This window comes from Macaca mulatta, chromosome 9, assembly GCF_049350105.2.
Source record: "Macaca mulatta isolate MMU2019108-1 chromosome 9, T2T-MMU8v2.0, whole genome shotgun sequence".
Taxonomy (NCBI): Eukaryota; Metazoa; Chordata; class Mammalia; order Primates; family Cercopithecidae; genus Macaca; species Macaca mulatta.
Genome location: NC_133414.1, coordinates 99,637,898 through 99,651,163, shown reverse-complemented (window position 1 = coordinate 99,651,163; position 13,266 = coordinate 99,637,898). Strand labels below are relative to the sequence as shown.

Below are 13,266 nucleotides of genomic sequence, written 5' to 3'. Positions count from 1 at the left end.
AGACTTCATAGAACATATATTCCATGAAGTGACTCAATTTGACAATTATCTATCATCTTTTCTCCAGACTTTTCCAATAGGATTACAAACTCTTGAAGGTCAGACATGTTTGCTTTTGAAAACCTCCCCATAGTTTCAGGCATAGACTGTGTTCTGTAGACTGGTAGACTCAGCGACCTTTCAGCTGGTCCAGTATGTACCATCCACCCACCAGCAAAGGAATCTTAGACCTGGCAGTGCTATTAGGAGAGAAGAGAATAGATTCAGAGTCTGACATATTAAGGGCCTGAAAGCAAGATTTATACTTTGAAAAGAGGCCAAGAACCATACCATTTCAGTCTGCTGAAAAGTTGTAACATGCCTGCTATGGTCTGAATGTCCCTTCCAAAACTCATGTTGAAATTTCATTCCCAATGGGGCAGTATTGACAGGTGAAGCCTTTAAGAGGTGATTGGGGCTAGGTGAGGTGGCTCATGCCTATAATCCCAGCACTCTGGGAGGCTGAGGTGGGCAGATCACTTGAGCCCAGGAGTTTGAGACCAGTGTGGGCAACATGGTAAAACCCCATCTCTACAAAAAATATAAAAATTAGCTGGGCATGGTGGTACACACCTGTGGTTCCAGCTATTTGGGAGGCTGAGGTGGGAGGATCACCTGAGGCCAAGGAGGTCAGAGCTGCAGTGAGCTGTGATCGTGCCACTGCACTTTAGCTGACAGAATGAGACACTGTCTCAAAAAAAAAAAAAAAAAAAAAAGAGGTGATTGGGTCATGAGGCTCTGCCCTCAAGAATGGATTAATCCGTAATAACCCATTAATCCACGAATCCATTCATCTATTCATGCTTAATGAGTTGATGGGTTAATGGGTTATCATGAGCATGAGACTAGTGGCCTTATAAGCAGAGAAAGAGAAACCTGAGCTAGCAAGCTCAGCCCCTAGCCATGTGATGTCCTGTGCCTCCTCTGGATTCTGCAGAGAATCCCTACCAGCAAGAAAAGAAAGCTCTCATTGGTTGCACCCTCTTGACCTTGGACTTCCCAGCCTCCAGAACTGTAAGAAATAAATTTCATTTCTTATGAACTGCTCCATTTCAGGTATTCTGATATAAACAGAAAATGGACTAAGACAGTACCAAACTCAGATCCTGTTGGTACAGGCTTCAAGCAATTGGTTCTTACAAACTTGTTGATTTTGTTTTTGTTAACCAACCTCATGAAAATTCTTTTTAAGAGAATATATTAATCAATCCTGGATAAGCTTCTGGATTTCTAAAATTAACTAATTTTCTTTGCCTTTCCTACCATTCCCCCCTGCCCCCACATATGTACATCCACAGCCACATACTTTGTAGAGTTTATTCTTTTGTTTCAAAACTCCAATTTCTTCCAAGCCAGTGCTTCTCCAGCATAAAAATCACTGATCATACCAATAATTTATCGAGTTACAGTTCACCCAACTTATTAAGTATGTCCTATGTAATATTTGGGACATACTTAGACTTAAAAAGTAAAAAGTTATTTGTTATGCAAAGTCAAACCACAGTGAGATACCATCTCATACCAATCAGAATGGCTATTGTGAAAAAGTCAAAAACAACAGATGCTGAAAAGGCTGCAGTGAAAAGGGAATGCGTTATACACTGTTGGTGGGAGTGTAAATTACTTCAGTCACTGTGAAAAACAGTTTGGACATTTCTCAAAGAAATTAAAACAGAACTACCATTTGATCCAGCAATCCCATTATTGGGTATGTATTCCAAGGAAAAGAAATCATTCTACCAAAAAGACATGTGTACTCATATGTTTATTGCAGTACTATTCACAATAGCAAAGACATGGAACCAACCTAGGTGCCCATCAATGGTGGAGCATAAAGAAACTGTTGTATGTGTATACCATGGAATACTACACTGCCATAAAAAAGGAAAAAAATTATGTCTTTTGCAGCGACATGGATGCAGCCAGAAGTCATTATTTAATTTGTAAACACCCTACCAATTATTTTCTTTATGATCCCAGTTTGCTGTGACCTTTGACATAGTTGTAGCTCGTATTATTGCCCAATTATCTTGAATGGAGCATCTGAGAACGAATCAGTTTCAGAAAACATTCATAAATGTCTGGAAGGCAAGGAGGGAGATGTGAAGAAAATCTGAGCCTCCCTTTTCTAGTTCAACAGAGTTAAAACCAGTTCTTTTGGGAAGCCAAATTTGTGTGAAAAATAAAGTCATTTTATTTGCTAAAGATGTGTTTGGCATATAAGGTTGTTATTCCTTAAAATGTTTCCTTAAATATACTCTAGAGACTTTTTTTAAAAAATCATCTAAAAGTTCATTACAATTCTGACAAATACAGAGCTTCTCTCTGTCTTTTCCTCCTTCACAGACAGACACTAGTGATTTCCAAGGGCACCCAATTAGATTACTGAAAAGAAATATGGTATTCTTGTCCTTTGGCTGACCCACTCATTATTCTGGCTGGAAACTTGTTTTTAGTGCCAGCAAACCATGATTTCACTGAGAACAAATATACTATTCCCTCTGGCTATGAGTTGTCCCACCACGTTCACTTTCTTCAGCTCTCTTGCTGAAACTTTCTAGATTAAAATAATTATTGGGTCAATAGGTTGTTTCCAAAATTATCCATAAATGCTACAAAAGGTTGCTATTTACACTGGTCAGTAAATGTTTTAGAAACAACTGGCAAACTGGGAAACTCAGATATGGATAAATCTATGAAGACAAATAACAATTAAGCCCAAATGGCAACTCTCTAGGCAGAAGTATTAAAATATAAACACTCCACCCAGGAAAATATCGAATTTATTCTTTCATGCTGAAGAAATGACTGATGTGATTTGGTGTGTGACTTGATGACAACGTGAACAAGCTTTAAGTCAAAAGGAAAGCTGATGGTGGCATCCCAGCCCTGCTGTGTGGGTGTGTTCTTCAAGGTTGATGAACTTCCTTCCACCCTCAGGAGCAAATTCCTTGTATGTAGCAGTCAGGTTGAAACGCAGTAAGCAGCTGTTGGCTTTTCCTTAGTATGCATGTGAGGAGGAGAGAGACAAACATGATGGGTAGGAACACTGGCTCCAGAGTCAGACTGCTGAACTTGTCTCCTAGAATTTGGGCAGATTCGGACTTTGGACAAGGTACTACTTGATGAGCCTCATTTCCTCATCTGTAAATAGAAATCATAATAGTATGGACCTTGGGGGTTACTGCGAGAATCTGAGACTGTAAGTGAAAGACGTAGACCAGGGCCAAGCACAGAGTAAGCACATGATCTGTTAGCTTCTCCTGCTGTTCTTTCTTGCCTGTCAGCGCAACTGAAATGAATGGGACAGTAAGCCGGCATGCGGATGGACTATCTTCCAGTTTCTGACCACAGCCTTCCCTCAGACAGATTTTCATGAATAAGTAAGTCATAGTGTAAAGGAGCAGAGATTTACATAGAGAGGGAGGGATGGCAAGGACTCAGGATTTCAAACACCTCTCTCCTTTTCCTTCCCTTCCCTGGGACCCCTTCCCTCCTTAGGTTCTTGAGAGAAACAAAAACAACAGCACAAAGGCCAAAGCCAAGAAAATACATGTGATAAGACTTTGACCTGAACTCCCGTGCAGACCATGGTGAGCTGAACAGGACCATGTGGAAGATCCCTTTCACATGGCTGAAGGCAGGGCTAGGACCTAGGAAAAAGCAGTTCTTCCAGCCCCTTCCTCCCAAAGCCCAAATCCTGGTTCCCTGGATCTGACTACTCTCACAGTAAGAAAAAAGGGACTCTAGAAATAACTGGCACGTTAGCAAAGGGGTGACATGTTCTAGAGAGCAGGCGTGCCTCACCTACAGCCCCACTGGCCTAGGCATTCTCAGGAGGTGAGTGAGAGCCTTGGGACTCCTGGCCTGGATACACCCACCATAGGGAGAGGAAAAGCCAGAAGACAGAGTTGGGAGCAGCCATCTTACCAGGCTCAGAACTTTACCTCCTTCAATTCATTCAACACATATGTTGTCCCTTCATATCCATGGGGGATTGCTTCCAGGACCTCCCATGGCTAACAAAATCCAGATGCTCAAGTCTCTGATATAAGATGCTGCCATATTTGCATATAACCTATGTACATCCTCCCATATCCTCTAAATCATCTCTAGATTACTTATACCTAATAAAATGTAACTGCTATGTAAATATTGTTACACTGTATTGTTTAGGGAATAATGACAAGAAAACAAAGTCTGTACATATTCAGTATAAATGCACTTTTTTTTTTTTTGAGACAGGGTCTCACCCCATCGCCCAGGATGGAGTGCAGCGACATGATTGCAGCTCACTGCAGTCTCATTCTCCCCAGCTCAAGCAATTCTCCTGCCTCAGCCTTCTGAGTAGCTAGGCTATAAGCATGCACCACCATGTCTGGCTGATTTTTTAAATTTAATTTTTAGTAGAGACAGGGTCTTGCGATGTTGCCCAGGCTGGACTCAAACTCCTGAGCTCAAGCTATCCTCCTGCCTCAGCATCTCGAAGTGTTGAGATTACAGGTGTGAGCCACCGTGCCCAGTCCCGACTATATTTTATTGAGCCCCTATTATGTGCTAGGCACTGGTTGTAAATGCTGAAACCCCAAGGGTGACCCCAATTGAAGTAAATTCACTACAACCACAAAGAGGATTCAAGTCCTTGACTCCTTGCACCTCAAACCTGCCCCCTACTCAGTCAGAGCTTAACTCCATCTGTCTTCATGTTAATGCCTTTGTCTTTGACCCTGACCCACCCCCAGGCAGGGTATCAAAGAGAGGAGAAGAGGAAGCAAAAGGGAAGTTTAAGCATCCACGGCCAGCAAATAAAAGAGGGCACCAACAGAGGATGTGTTCTCCATGGTTTCAGTTTTGTCACAGCTAGGGTCAGGAGGCTCTGACCCAAGTGAGTATTGCTCTCACAAGGCCACTCTAGATTTTGACTCAAGGGATAAAATCCTCAGCCCCTGCCCCTCAGTTCCAAGTCATTATAAAGCAGGAAATTTCCCCTGACCCCTTCGTGGGTGGAAACTGGAGTGTGGGTGGAAACTGGAGTGTGGGTGCTGGGGATAGCTGGCTATTTAGGTGCCAGTTGGGGCAAACTCCACTCACTCGAATCCACTGCACTGAACCCCTCACAGGAGGGAGCATGCAGGTGAGTAGGTACAGGAGCTGGGTGAGTGCTTTTGGGCAACAGCAGGAGCAAAACTCCACGCAGGCCCTGTGGCAGCATCTAGAGGGAGGGACCCATGACCCCCGAAGTCCCAGAGAGCATGTGTTACATTGCTCTTTTAGTTTTGCTGTTTTTGGACAGCTTACGTGTTAAATAGCTCAGTGGACCCTCTGTCTTTTTGCATGTGGTGGTTGCTCTCCACCAGTGAGGGCAGAGGGTCAGTGTGACGGCCTTTAGCATCCACACCTGTGGCACCCAAGCTCTTGTTTGGCATCCAGGAAAAATCAGGTCACATGCATGAATTCAAGGGTGGTAAATATGGAGGATTTTATTGCTGATGAAAGTGGCTCTCAGTGGAAAGGGAATGGAGCAGGAAGGTGATCTTCCCCCAGAGTCTGGATGGCCAGACTCCTCTCCGAAGCAATGTGGTCAAGCCATCCCTCTGAAGTCAAGCTGCCTCTCTCCAACATCAAACTGTAGTCTCTTACATCCAGCTGCTTCTCCTCTTCTCTGCTTTGTCAGTGGAGCCTGGAGTTTTTATGGGCATAGCATGGGGGGTGGGGTGGGCCATAAGTGGTTTTGGAAAAGGTAACATTCACAAGAGAAAAGAGGAATGCATGTTCTCACTTTGGGCTACAGTTCCAGGCTTGAGGGTGGGACCCTCACCGGGGACCTGCCCTCTTCTGCCTAGAATTTCCTTGCCTTCTGTCCCTATCAATTACAAACTCTACACTCTGACACTGGGCTGTCATCTGGTCCAAGATAGAAAATTAGCAGCTGATCTCAATTGGGGGAAAAGTGATTGATACAAGACAGAAGAAATTCAGGTAGATAGCCTGCATTTGTTTGCTTTAGGAAATGATTTGCATGATTTACAGCACAAGCAGGAAAATTTTAACATAGGATTAGACAGAAGCAGTAATAATCAACTCAGTGCCTCAAGTCACAGTACAGGGCAAGTGCTAGGGACAAAAGATGTCCCACTGGAAGCTGCTGAGACAAATTCAAAAATCATCTCTTTGATGATCTCAATAGATGCAGAAGTGGCCTTCAATAAAATTCAACACCCCTTCCTACTAAGAACACTCAATATACTAGGTATTGATGGAACATATCTCAAAATAGTAAGAGTTATTTATGACAGACCCACAGCCAGTATCATACTAAATGGGCAAAAGCTGGAAGCATTCCCTTTGAAAACTGGCACAAGACACGGATGCCCTCTCTCACCACTCCTATTCAACACAGTATTGGAAGTTCTGGCCAAAGGAATCAGACAAGATAAATAAATAAAGTGTATTCAAATAGGAAGAGAGGAAGTCAAATTATCTCTGTTTGCAGATGACATGATTATATATTTAGAAAACCCCATCATCTCAGCCCAAAAACTCCTTCAGCTGATAAGCAACTCCAGCAAAGTCTCAGGATACAAAATCAATGTGCAAAAATTGCAAGCATTCCTATACATCAATAATAGAGAGCCAAATCATAAGTGAACTCCCATTCACAATTACTACAAAGAGAAGAAAATACCTAGGAATACAACTTATAAGGGGTGTGAAGGACCTCTTCAAGGAGAAAGAACTACAAACCACTGCTCAACGAAATAAAAGAGGACACAAACAAATGGAAGAACATCCCATGCTCATGGATACAAAGAATCAATATTGTGAAAATGGCCAAACTGCCCAAAGTAATTTATATATTCTATGCTATTCCCATCAAGCTACCATTGACTTTCTTCACAGAATTAGAAAAAACTACTTTAAATTTCATATGGAACCAAAAAAGAGCCCATATAGCCAAGAAAATCCTAAGCAAAAAGAACAAAGCTGGAGGCATCACACTGCCTGACTTCAAACTATACTACAAGGTTACAGTAATCAAAACAGCATGGTACTAGTACCAAAACAGAGATATAGACCAATGGAATAGAACAGAGGCCTCAGAAATAACACCACACATCTACAACCATCTGATCTTTGACAAACCTGACAAAAACAAGCAACGGGGAAAGGATTCCCTATTTAATAAATGGTGTCCAGAAAACTGGGTAGCCATATGCCAAAAACTGAAACTGGATCCCTTCTTTATACTTTATACAAAAACTAATTCAAGATGGATTAAAGAGTTAAATGTAAGACCTAAAACCATAAAAACCCTACAAGAAAACCTAGGCAATACCATTCAGGACCTAGGCATAGGCAAAGACTTCATGAATAAAACACCAAAAGCAATGGCAACAAAAGCCTAAATTGACAAATGGCATCTAATTAAACTAAAGAGTTTCTGCACAGCAAAAGAAACTATCATCAGAGTGAACAGGCAACCTACAGAATGGAAGAAAATTTTTGCAATCTATCCATCTGACAAAGGGCTAATATCCAGAATCCACAAGAAACTTAAATAAATTTACAAGAAAAAAACAAACAACCCCATCAAAAAGTGGGCAAAGGATATGAACAGATACTTTTCAAAAGTGCAGCCAACAAACAAGAAAAAAAGCTCATCATCACTGGCCATTAGAGAAATGCAAATCAAAACCTCAATGAGATACCATCTCAGGCCAGTTAGAATGGTAATCATTCAAAAGTCAGGAAACAACAGATAGTGGAGGGGATGTGAAGAAATAGAAAGGCTTTTACACTGTTGGTGGGAGTGCAAATTAGTTCAACCATTGTGGAAGACAGTGTGGAGATTCCTCAAGGATCTAGAATTAGAAATACCATTTGACCTAGCAATCCCATTACTGGGTATATACCCAAAGAATTATATATCATTCTACTATAAAGAACATGCATACTTACATTTTTTGCAGTACTATTGACAATAGTAAAGACTTGGAATCAACCGAAATGCCCATCAATGATAGACTGGAGAAAGAAAACGCAGCACACATACACCACAGAATACTATGCAGTCATAAAAAAGAATGAGTTCCTGTCCTTTGCAGGGACATGGATGAAGCTGGACACCATCATTCTCAGCAAACTAACACAGAAACAGAAAACCAAACACCGTATATTCTCACTTATAAGTAGGAGTTGAACAATGAGAACATATGGGCACAGGCAGGGGAACATCACATACCTCCCTGTCAGGGGGTGGGGAGCAAGGGGAGGGATAGCATTAGGAGAAATACCTAATATAGATGATGGGTTGATGGGTGCAGCAAACCACCATGGCACATGTATATGTATGTAACAAAGGTACACGTTCTGCATATGTGTATCCCAGAACTTAAAGTATAATAAAACAAAATAATAATCTCTTTGGTTTAATTAGTAAATAGCATACAACAGATTTTCTTTCCCCCAAGTCCTTCTTTGATGATGTGGTAATGTTACAGGTAGTTAGGCATGAGCGGGTCAGGAGAGGACTCTCCCTACCACCCACTGAAATGTTGGGTGATGGTTCAGCAATTATTGCATTGACTCTCTAAATGTGATAAATTGGCCGCCAGTACTAGGAAGAGGCTAGTTCCTGACAGTCCACATCTGTTAACATTAAAGTGTTAATTAAAGGCAGACTCCAGGGAGAAGAAATTTCCTGGGCATGCACATTAAGAGACAAAAATGGCAAAGTATGATCTTCTGGGTACACTCCACCAGAAAAAGGAAGAAGGCCTCAGATGGGCATGTGTACAACTTCCTAAACACATTGTGTGTTCCCACTTCCCTAGGGTAAGGAGAGCTCTGCACATGCGGGCAGGCAGCCCACCCTAAAAGGAGAATCACTGGAAAGAGGCGATCCTATAAAAGTCCTAGGATCATGGTTAAAGGGGGCACTTGACCTCTCTCTCTTTAACCTTCACGTGCCCTCTTGGATCTCTTCCAAGTGAACTTTCCTTTTTTTTTTCCTGTTCTAAGACCTTTTAAATAAACTTCCATTCCTGTTCTGAAACTTGCCGAGGTCTCTTTTTCTGCTTTATGCCCCTCAGTCGAATTCTTTCTTCTGAAGAGGCAAGAATTGAAGTTGCTGCAGATGCATACAGATTTCCCGCCAGTAACTCAGGGTAATTCTGATCTCTGCCACTGCTCACGGTAATTGTAATTGTTTTTGTGATCCAAGACCCATCCCCTAATGCTCATCTTTTCCAGTTCTACATCAGGCATGTTGTTTGCATTGATTATTTATTGTCCGTTTTCAGAGATAATCTGTGCTAAAAAGCTTTCTGCCCTTTGTTGTTTGCATAAGAACTAATTTTTCTGTCCAAGGGGTTCTATTTTCAAAACCTTATCCAATCTTGTGTTTGGAATTCCAGAAAGTAGTATAAGAGCTAGCTCTGCCTGCAAGAAACATTAGCGAAATCCCCAACTTTCTAGTTAGAGGAATAAAATAGGCAGATATGGCATGCCATGGATTGGGTTTCTTGATTCTGCGCTGTGTTCGCGATGAGGATAGTTATGACATATGGCAGAACCAGCCCTTGTGTCAGAAAACAGAAAACGTGGGTTCCTGAAGGAGTGGCCTGCCCCTCCACACCTGTGGGCATTTTTCGTCAGGTGGAACGAGAGACTTGAGAAAAGAAAGAGACACAGAGACAAAGTATAGAGAAAGAAAAGTGGGCCCAGGGGACCAGCGCTCAGCATAGGGAGGACCTGCACCGGAACTGTGTCTCTGAGTTCCCTCAGTATTTATTGATCATTATTTTTACCGTCTCAGAGAGGGGGATGTGGCAGGACAATAGGGTAATAGTGGGGAGAGGGTCAGCAGGAAAACATGTGAACAAAGATCTCTGTGTCATAAATAAGTTTAAGGAAAGGTGCTGTGCCTTGATGTGCATGTATACAAACATCACAAACATTTTAGTGCATTAAAAAGCAGCACTGCCACTAGCACGTCTCACCTCCAGTCTCACCTCCAGTCTCACCTCCAGCCCTACGTCAGCAGCGGTTTTCTCCTGTCTCAGTAAATACAACATACAATCAGGTTTTACACCGAGACATTCCATTGCCCAGGGAGGAGCAGGAGACAGATGCCTTTCTCTATCTCAACTGCAAACAGGCCTTCCTCTTTTACTAATCCTTCTCAGCCCAGACCCTTTACGGATGTCGGGCTATGGGACGGTCAGGTCCTTCCCTTCCCACGAAGCCATATTTCAGACTATCACATAGGGAGAAACCTTGGACAATACCTGGCTTTCCTGGGCAGAGGTCCCTGCGGCCTTCACGCAGTGTTTGTGTCCCTGGGTACTTGAGATTAGAGAATGGTGATGACTTTCAACAAGCATACTGCCTGCAAGCACTTGTTTAACAAAGCACATCCTGCACAGCCCTGAATCCATTAAACCTTGAATAAACACAGCACGTGTCTCTGCAAGCACAGGGTTGGGGCTAGGGTTACAAATTAACAGCATCTCAAGGCAGAAGAATCTTTCTTAGTACAGAACAAAATGGAGTCTCTATGTCTACTTCTTCCTACATAGACACAGTAACAGTCTGATCTCTCTCTCTTTTCCCCACAGGTTCCAAGTCCCCTATACTACAAATTATCTGAGTAAACCTGAATATAGTCATAGGTTGTAGGCTACATAAACCTATGGAATTTACAGTTGGAATGGACCTTAATGAACTTGGTCAAATAGCCTTGTTTTAGATGTATTTAGGCTCAGAGAAATTATATAACTTGGCCCAAATGTGTAAGTAGGTACAAAAGTTTAAGATGCAAATTGGATTTCTAGTCAAGATGACTCAGTAAGTCCACAATTTGACATACCCTCTCTGCTCAAATAGTAGTAATAAAATATTAAAATCAAAATTTAAAGACATAGAGGACATAAAAAATGGGCCGTACACTCCACACACCAGAAACAAAGAGTAACATAAAGCAGCAAGAGGGGCTAGCTTTGCTGGCCATGATGCAGGCAGAGGAGGCTGGACTCATAACTTCTGAAATTTAATGGGGACTAAGAATTTCTCGAATTAAATGGGAAATGAATGACTTACTCTTTGAAACCACAGTCTGGTGACTCAAAGAATGAAAAAGAACTGATTCCTGACCACCCCCAGGAACTTTGGCTTAAGAGAAAGCAGAAGGCATCGGGAGGCAGGGGAAGAAGAAGCAATCGGCCTCAGCAATTAGGAGGACAAAGCCAGTGACTAGGAATGGCCTGATGATACAGGAGACCCTCAAATGTCCTGATAAGACATTTTAGAATAGGCATCTAGGTTGTGGCAACTGTAAAACCACTAGACAGGTAGAGGGTGCGGACAGAAAGATTGAAAAGAGGAGAAAGAAGAAAGTGAGAAAAAGAAGACATAAATGAACACAACTTCTATGCTAAGAAAGCATACCAAAGACATTCCAAATAAAAATAAATCACAAGCTGAGAAAAAAATAAAACAGTGAGATCATGAATTCATTCAGGACGAAATTAAAATTAATTTTATGGATTACCAGGAGGAGGCAGAGCAAGATGGGAGAATAGAAGACTCCACCAATTGCACCCTGCCCCCCACTAAGGAGACCAATTTAACAACTACACACAAAAAAGCACCTTCAGAAGAACCAAATATTAGGTGAGCACTCACAGTACCTGGTTTTCACTTTGTATTGCTGCTGAAAGAGGCATTGAACAGGTAGAAAAAAACATTCTTGAGTCACCAGTGTAACCCCTCCCGCAACCCCCTGCAGTGGCTGCATGGTACTGCAAGGTCTTATGTGTTGGGGGAAGGAAAGCACAGCAATTGTGAGTTACTGAACTCAGTGCTGTCCTGTTAGAGCAGAAAGGAAAACTGGACCAAACTCAACTGACGCCTGCCCACAGAGGGTACATTGAAACCAGCCCTAGTCAGAGAGGAATTGTTGATCTCATTAGGCACATGACCTACTGAGACATCACCTGGGGCTGCTAAGGGAGTGCTAGCATTGCCCCTTCACTAACCCCAGGCTGCACGGCTCACAGCTCCAAAAGAGACCCCTTCGTTCTATTTGAGGCAAGGAGAAAGAAGAGTGGAGAGGACTTTGTCTTGCATCATAGATACCAGCTCAGCCACAAGAGGATAGGGCATGGGTCAGAGATATGAGGCCCCTTTCCTTCGGGCCCCGGGTATGTCTAGAAATGTCAACTGGAGCTAGACACAACCTGGGCCAAAAGAGAACCTGCTGCTTTGAAGGGAAGGACCCAGTCCTGGCATTCATCACTGCTAACTGAAGAGCCCCTGGGCCCTGAATAACCAGCAGTGATACCTAGGTACTATGTTGAGGTCCTTGGGTGAGACCCTGAGACTTGCTGGCTTCAGGAACCAGCTCAGTCACAGAAGGGTAGAGCATCAAGTGGGCTCTTGGGGTCCCTGATTCCAGGAGTTGGCTCTTGGACAGCATTTCTGGACCTGTCCTGGGCCGGAGGAGAGCCCACTGTCCTGAAGGGTCAGTTGCAGGCCAGGCAGTATTCACCACAAACTGACTGAAGAGACTTCAAGCCTTAAGGGAACATTGGGGGTAGTCCAATGAAGGATTTCATCAACATCAGACCTGTCCTGCTAGAAATGCTAAAGGGAGTACTTCAATCAGAAAGAAAAGGATATTAATGAGCAACAAGTAATCACCTGAAGATATAAAACTCACTGGTAATAGTAAGTACACAGAAAAACACAGAATATTATGACACTGTAACTGTGGTGTGTAAACTACTCTTAAGTAGGAAAACTAAACAATGAAGCAATCAATAATAATAACAACAACTTTTCAAGATATAGGCAGTACAATAAGATATAAATAGAAACAACAGAAAATTAAAAAGCAAGGGGATGAAGTTAAGGCATAGCATAGAGTTTTTATTAGTTTTCTTATAGCTTGTTTGTTTATGCAAACAGAATTAAGTTGTTATCAGTTTAAAATAATGGGTTATAAGATAGTATCTGCAAGCCTCATGGTAACCTCAAACCAAAAAATATGCAATGGATACACAAAAAGTAAGAAACTAAATCATATCACCAGAGAAAATCACTTTCACTAAAAGGAAGACAGAAAGGAAAGGAGGAAGGAAGAAAAGACCTTAAAACAACCAGAAAACAAATAACAAAATGGCAAGAGTAAGTCTTTACTTATCAATAATAACATTGAATGTAAAT

General features: G+C 42.2%; 1 long non-coding RNA gene across 1 annotated transcript; it reads right to left on the bottom strand.

Annotated features, from left to right (window-relative positions):
- Positions 1-1,344: 1,344 nt before the first annotated feature.
- On the bottom strand, positions 1,345-10,423 carry LOC144331160 (uncharacterized). The gene is made up of 2 exons (XR_013398114.1): positions 10,329-10,423; positions 1,345-3,183 (listed from the first exon to the last, which is right to left on the bottom strand). It is a non-coding gene; the product is annotated as an uncharacterized LOC144331160 (long non-coding RNA).
- Positions 10,424-13,266: the final 2,843 nt, after the last annotated feature.